The sequence below is a fragment of the Tachysurus vachellii genome, chromosome 10, assembly GCF_030014155.1.
Source record: "Tachysurus vachellii isolate PV-2020 chromosome 10, HZAU_Pvac_v1, whole genome shotgun sequence".
Classification (NCBI taxonomy): domain Eukaryota; kingdom Metazoa; phylum Chordata; class Actinopteri; order Siluriformes; family Bagridae; genus Tachysurus; species Tachysurus vachellii.
In genome coordinates, this window is record NC_083469.1 from 1,157,501 (window position 1) to 1,165,000 (window position 7,500).

A 7,500-nucleotide genomic window follows, 5' to 3' on the forward strand; every position below is an offset into this window, starting at 1 on the left:
AGATTAGACTGAATCTGTGTGAGATTAGACTGAATCTGTGAGATAATACAGAATCTCTGTGAGATTAGACTGAATCTGTGTGAGATTAGACTGAATCTGTGTGAGATTAGACTGAATCTGTGTGAGATTAGACTGAATCTGTGTGAGATTAGACTGAATCTGAGTGAGATTAGACTGAATCTGTGTGAGATTAGACTGAATCTGAGTGAGATTAGACTGAATCTGTGTGAGATTAGACTGAATAAGTGTGAGATTAGACTGAATCTGTGTGAGATTAGACTGAATCTGTGTGAGATTAGACTGAATCTGTGTGAGATTAGACTGAATCTGTGTGAGATTAGACTGAATCTGTGAGATTAGACTGAATCTGTGTGAGATTAGACTGAATCTGTGTGAGATTAGACTGATTAGACTGAATCTGTGTGAGATTAGACTGAATCTGTGTGAGATTAGACTGAATCTGTGAGATTAGACTGAATCTGTGTGAGATTAGACTGAATCTGTGTGAGATTAGACTGAATCTGAGTGAGATTAGACTGAATCTGTGTGAGATTAGACTGAATCTGTGTGAGATTAGACTGAATCTGTGTGAGATTAGACTGAATCTGAATGAGATTAGACTGAATCTGTGTGAGATTAGACTGAATCTGTGTGAGATTAGACTGAATCTGTGTGAGATTAGACTGAATCTGAGTGAGATTAGACTGAATCTGAGTGAGATTAGACTGAATCTGTGTGAGATTAGACTGAATCTGTGTGAGATTAGACTGAATCTGTGTGAGATTAGACTGAATCTGAGTGAGATTAGACTGAATCTGTGTGAGATTAGACTGAATCTGTGTGAGATTAGACTGAATCTGTGTGAGATTAGACTGAATCTGAGTGAGATTAGACTGAATCTGAGAGATAATACACTGAATCTGTGTGAGATTAGACTGAATCTGTGTGAGATTAGACTGAATCTGAATGAGATTAGACTGAATCTGTGTGAGATTAGACTGAATCTGTGTGAGATTAGACTGAATCTGTGTGAGATTAGACTGAATCTGAGTGAGATTAGACTGAATCTGTGTGAGATTAGACTGAATCTGTGTGAGATTAGACTGAATCTGAGTGAGATTAGACTGAATCTGTGTGAGATTAGACTGAATCTGTGTGAGATGAGATTAGACTGAATCTGTGTGAGATTAGACTGAATCTGTGTGAGATTAGACTGAATCTGTGTGAGATTAGACTGAATCTGAGTGAGATTAGACTGAATCTGTGTGAGATTAGACTGAATCTGTGTGAGATTAGACTGAATCTGTGTGAGATTAGACTGAATCTGAGTGAGATTAGACTGAATCTGAGTGAGATTAGACTGAATCTGTGTGAGATTAGACTGAATCTGTGTGAGATTAGACTGAATCTGTGTGAGATTAGACTGAATCTGAGTGAGATTAGACTGAATCTGTGTGAGATTAGACTGAATCTGAGTGAGATTAGACTGAATCTGTGTGAGATTAGACTGAATCTGTGTGAGATTAGACTGAATCTGTGTGAGATTAGACTGAATCTGAGTGAGATTAGACTGAATCTGTGTGAGATTAGACTGAATCTGTGTGAGATTAGACTGAATCTGTGTGAGATTAGACTGAATCTGAGTGAGATTAGACTGAATCTGTGTGAGATTAGACTGAATCTGTGTGAGATTAGACTGAATCTGAGTGAGATTAGACTGAATCTGTGTGAGATTAGACTGAATCTGTGTGAGATTAGACTGAATCTGTGTGAGATTAGACTGAATCTGTGTGAGATTAGACTGAATAAGTGTGAGATTAGACTGAATCTGTGTGAGATTAGACTGAATCTGTGTGAGATTAGACTGAATCTGTGTGAGATTAGACTGAATCTGTGTGAGATTAGACTGAATCTGAGTGAGATTAGACTGAATCTGTGTGAGATTAGACTGAATCTGAGTGAGATTAGACTGAATCTGTGTGAGATTAGACTGAATCTGTGTGAGATTAGACTGAATCTGTGTGAGATTAGACTGAATCTGTGTGAGATTAGACTGAATCTGAGTGAGATTAGACTGAATCTGTGTGAGATTAGACTGAATCTGTGTGAGATTAGACTGAATCTGTGTGAGATTAGACTGAATCTGTGTGAGATTAGACTGAATCTGAGTGAGATTAGACTGAATCTGTGTGAGATTAGACTGAATCTGTGTGAGATTAGACTGAATCTGTGTGAGATTAGACTGAATCTGTGTGAGATTAGACTGAATCTGAGTGAGATTAGACTGAATCTGTGTGAGATTAGACTGAATCTGAGTGAGATTAGACTGAATCTGAGTGAGATTAGACTGAATCTGTGTGAGATTAGACTGAATCTGAGTGAGATTAGACTGAATCTGTGTGAGATTAGACTGAATCTGTGTGAGATTAGACTGAATCTGAGTGAGATTAGACTGAATCTGAGTGAGATTAGACTGAATCTGTGTGAGATTAGACTGAATCTGTGTGAGATTAGACTGAATCTGTGTGAGATTAGACTGAATCTGTGTGAGATTAGACTGAATCTGAATGAGATTAGACTGAATCTGTGTGAGATTAGACTGAATCTGTGTGAGATTAGACTGAATCTGTGTGAGATTAGACTGAATCTGTGTGAGATTAGACTGAATCTGTGTGAGATTAGACTGAATCTGTGTGAGATTAGACTGAATCTGAGTGAGATTAGACTGAATCTGTGTGAGATTAGACTGAATCTGAGTGAGATTAGACTGAATCTGAGTGAGATTAGACTGAATCTGTGTGAGATTAGACTGAATCTGTGTGAGATTAGACTGAATCTGTGTGAGATTAGACTGAATCTGTGTGAGATTAGACTGAATCTGTGTGAGATTAGACTGAATCTGTGTGAGATTAGACTGAATCTGTGTGAGATTAGACTGAATCTGTGTGAGATTAGACTGAATCTGTGTGAGATTAGACTGAATCTGAGTGAGATTAGACTGAATCTGTGTGAGATTAGACTGAATCTGTGTGAGATTAGACTGAATCTGTGTGAGATTAGACTGAATCTGTGTGAGATTAGACTGAATCTGTGTGAGATTAGACTGAATCTGAGTGAGATTAGACTGAATCTGAGTGAGATTAGACTGAATCTGTGTGAGATTAGACTGAATCTGTGTGAGATTAGACTGAATCTGTGTGAGATTAGACTGAATCTGTGTGAGATTAGACTGAATCTGAGTGAGATTAGACTGAATCTGTGTGAGATTAGACTGAATCTGTGTGAGATTAGACTGAATCTGAGTGAGATTAGACTGAATCTGAGTGAGATTAGACTGAATCTGTGTGAGATTAGACTGAATCTGTGTGAGATTAGACTGAATCTGAGTGAGATTAGACTGAATCTGTGTGAGATTAGACTGAATCTGTGTGAGATTAGACTGAATCTGTGTGAGATTAGACTGAATCTGAGTGAGATTAGACTGAATCTGTGTGAGATTAGACTGAATCTGTGTGAGATTAGACTGAATCTGAGTGAGATTAGACTGAATCTGTGTGAGATTAGACTGAATCTGTGTGAGATTAGACTGAATCTGTGTGAGATTAGACTGAATCTGTGTGAGATTAGACTGAATCTGTGTGAGATTAGACTGAATCTGTGTGAGATTAGACTGAATCTGTGTGAGATTAGACTGAATCTGTGTGAGATTAGACTGAATCTGTGTGAGATTAGACTGAATCTGAGTGAGATTAGACTGAATCTGTGTGAGATTAGACTGAATCTGTGTGAGATTAGACTGAATCTGTGTGAGATTAGACTGAATCTGTGTGAGATTAGACTGAATCTGAATGAGATTAGACTGAATCTGTGTGAGATTAGACTGAATCTGTGTGAGATTAGACTGAATCTGTGTGAGATTAGACTGAATCTGAGTGAGATTAGACTGAATCTGTGTGAGATTAGACTGAATCTGTGTGAGATTAGACTGAATCTGTGTGAGATTAGACTGAATCTGTGTGAGATTAGACTGAATCTGAGTGAGATTAGACTGAATCTGTGTGAGATTAGACTGAATCTGTGTGAGATTAGACTGAATCTGTGTGAGATTAGACTGAATCTGAGTGAGATTAGACTGAATCTGTGTGAGATTAGACTGAATCTGTGTGAGATTAGACTGAATCTGTGTGAGATTAGACTGAATCTGAGTGAGATTAGACTGAATCTGTGTGAGATTAGACTGAATCTGTGTGAGATTAGACTGAATCTGTGTGAGATTAGACTGAATCTGTGTGAGATTAGACTGAATCTGAGTGAGATTAGACTGAATCTGTGTGAGATTAGACTGAATCTGTGTGAGATTAGACTGAATCTGAGTGAGATTAGACTGAATCTGTGTGAGATTAGACTGAATCTGTGTGAGATTAGACTGAATCTGTGTGAGATTAGACTGAATCTGTGTGAGATTAGACTGAATCTGAGTGAGATTAGACTGAATCTGTGTGAGATTAGACTGAATCTGTGTGAGATTAGACTGAATCTGTGTGAGATTAGACTGAATCTGAGTGAGATTAGACTGAATCTGAGTGAGATTAGACTGAATCTGTGTGAGATTAGACTGAATCTGTGTGAGATTAGACTGAATCTGTGTGAGATTAGACTGAATCTGTGTGAGATTAGACTGAATCTGTGTGAGATTAGACTGAATCTGTGTGAGATTAGACTGAATCTGTGTGAGATTAGACTGAATCTGTGTGAGATTAGACTGAATAAGTGTGAGATTAGACTGAATCTGTGTGAGATTAGACTGAATCTGAGTGAGATTAGACTGAATCTGTGTGAGATTAGACTGAATCTGAGTGAGATTAGACTGAATCTGAGTGAGATTAGACTGAATCTGAGTGAGATTAGACTGAATCTGAGTGAGATTAGACTGAATAAGTGTGAGATTAGACTGAATCTGTGTGAGATTAGACTGAATCTGTGTGAGATTAGACTGAATCTGTGTGAGATTAGACTGAATCTGTGTGAGATTAGACTGAATCTGAGTGAGATTAGACTGAATCTGTGTGAGATTAGACTGAATCTGAGTGAGATTAGACTGAATCTGTGTGAGATTAGACTGAATCTGAGTGAGATTAGACTGAATCTGAGTGAGATTAGACTGAATCTGAGTGAGATTAGACTGAATCTGAGTGAGATTAGACTGAATCTGTGTGAGATTAGACTGAATCTGAATGAGATTAGACTGAATCTGAATGAGATTAGACTGAATCTGAGTGAGATTAGACTGAATTTGAGTGAGATTAGACTGAATCTGAGTGAGATTAGACTGAATCTGAGTGAGATTAGACTGAATCTGTGTGAGATTAGACTGAATCTGAATGAGATTAGACTGAATCTGAATGAGATTAGACTGAATCTGTGTGAGATTAGACTGAATTTGAGTGAGATTAGACTGAATCTGAGTGAGATTAGACTGAATCTGAATGAGATTAGACTGAATCTGAGTGAGATTAGACTGAATCTGAGTGAGATTAGACTGAATCTGAATGAGATTAGACTGAATTAGCGCTAGCCATTAATCAGAAAATATAACAGAGAAAAACCTTTAACCTTTCAATAGACTGTAGAGTAAAAGTTGTACGAAGAAGGAATTTTATCTCATCTTCAAACTATTACTTAGAAAACGTGTCGATCTGATTATAACAAGAAGCATCAGATTTTCTTTTCAGACTTTTTCAGACAGACAGAGTGGAAAACTCCAGATGTGTTTTGGCATGTAATAATTTAATCATTATATTACATTATATAAATAATATGAAGAATATTCATGTGTGAGAGAGAAGCTTTATCGTCACTTTCTGACGTCCCCTCGTCCCCTCAGCGGTCTCTCTTTACTCTCTCAGCTCTAAACACTCGTCCTCTCAGCAGTCTCTCTTTATTCTCTCAGCTCTAAACACTCGTCCCCTCAGCAGTCTCTCTTTATTCTCTCAGCTCTAAACACTCGTCCCCTCAGCGGTCTCTCTTTATTCTCTCAGCTCTAAACACTCGTCCCCTCAGCGGTCTCTCTTTATTCTCTCAGCTCTAAACACTCGTCCCCTCAGCGGTCTCTCTTTATTCTCTCAGCTCTCTTTATTCTCTCAGCTCTAAACACTCGTCCCCTCAGCGGTCTCTCTTTATTCTCTCAGCTCTCTTTATTCTCTCAGCTCTAAACACTCGTCCCCTCAGCGGTCTCTCTTTATTCTCTCAGCTCTAAACACTCGTCCCCTCAGCGGTCTCTCTTTATTCTCTCAGCTCTAAACACTCGTCCCCTCAGCGGTCTCTCTTTATTCTCTCAGCTCTAAACACTCGTCCCCTCAGCGGTCTCTCTTTATTCTCTCAGCTCTAAACACTCGTCCCCTCAGCGGTCTCTCTTTATTCTCTCAGCTCTCTTTATTCTCTCAGCTCTAAACACTCGTCCCCTCAGCGGTCTCTCTTTATTCTCTCAGCTCTCTTTATTCTCTCAGCTCTAAACACTCGTCCCCTCAGCAGTCTCTCTTTATTCTCTCAGCTCTAAACACTCGTCCCCTCAGCGGTCTCTCTTTATTCTCTCAGCTCTAAACACTCGTCCCCTCAGCAGTCTCTCTTTATTCTCTCAGCTCTAAACACTCGTCCCCTCAGCGGTCTCTCTTTATTCTCTCAGCTCTAAACACTCGTCCCCTCAGCAGTCTCTCTTTATTCTCTCAGCTCTAAACACTCGTCCCCTCAGCAGTCTCTCTTTATTCTCTCAGCTCTCTTTATTCTCTCAGCTCTAAACACTCGTCCCCTCAGCAGTCTCTCTTTATTCTCTCAGCTCTAAACACTCGTCCCCTCAGCAGTCTCTCTTTATTCTCTCAGCTCTAAACACTCGTCCCCTCAGCAGTCTCTCTTTATTCTCTCAGCTCTAAACACTCGTCCCCTCAGCAGTCTCTCTTTATTCTCTCAGCTCTAAACACTCGTCCCCTCAGCAGTCTCTCTTTATTCTCTCAGCTCTAAACACTCGTCCCCTCAGCAGTCTCTCTTTATTCTCTCAGCTCTAAACACTCGTCCCCTCAGCAGTCTCTCTTTATTCTCTCAGCTCTAAACACTCGTCCCCTCAGCAGTCTCTCTTTATTCTCTCAGCTCTAAACACTCGTCCCCTCAGCAGTCTCTCTTTATTCTCTCAGCTCTAAACACTCGTCCCCTCAGCGGTCTCTCTTTATTCTCTCAGCTCTCTTTATTCTCTCAGCTCTAAACACTCGTCCCCTCAGCAGTCTCTCTTTATTCTCTCAGCTCTAAACACTCGTCCCCTCAGCAGTCTCTCTTTATTCTCTCAGCTCTAAACACTCGTCCCCTCAGCGGTCTCTCTTTATTCTCTCAGCTCTCTTTATTCTCTCAGCTCTAAACACTCGTCCCCTCAGCGGTCTCTCTTTATTCTCTCAGCTCTCTTTATTCTCTCAGCTCTAAACACTCGTCCCCTCAGCGGTCTCTCTTTATTCTCTC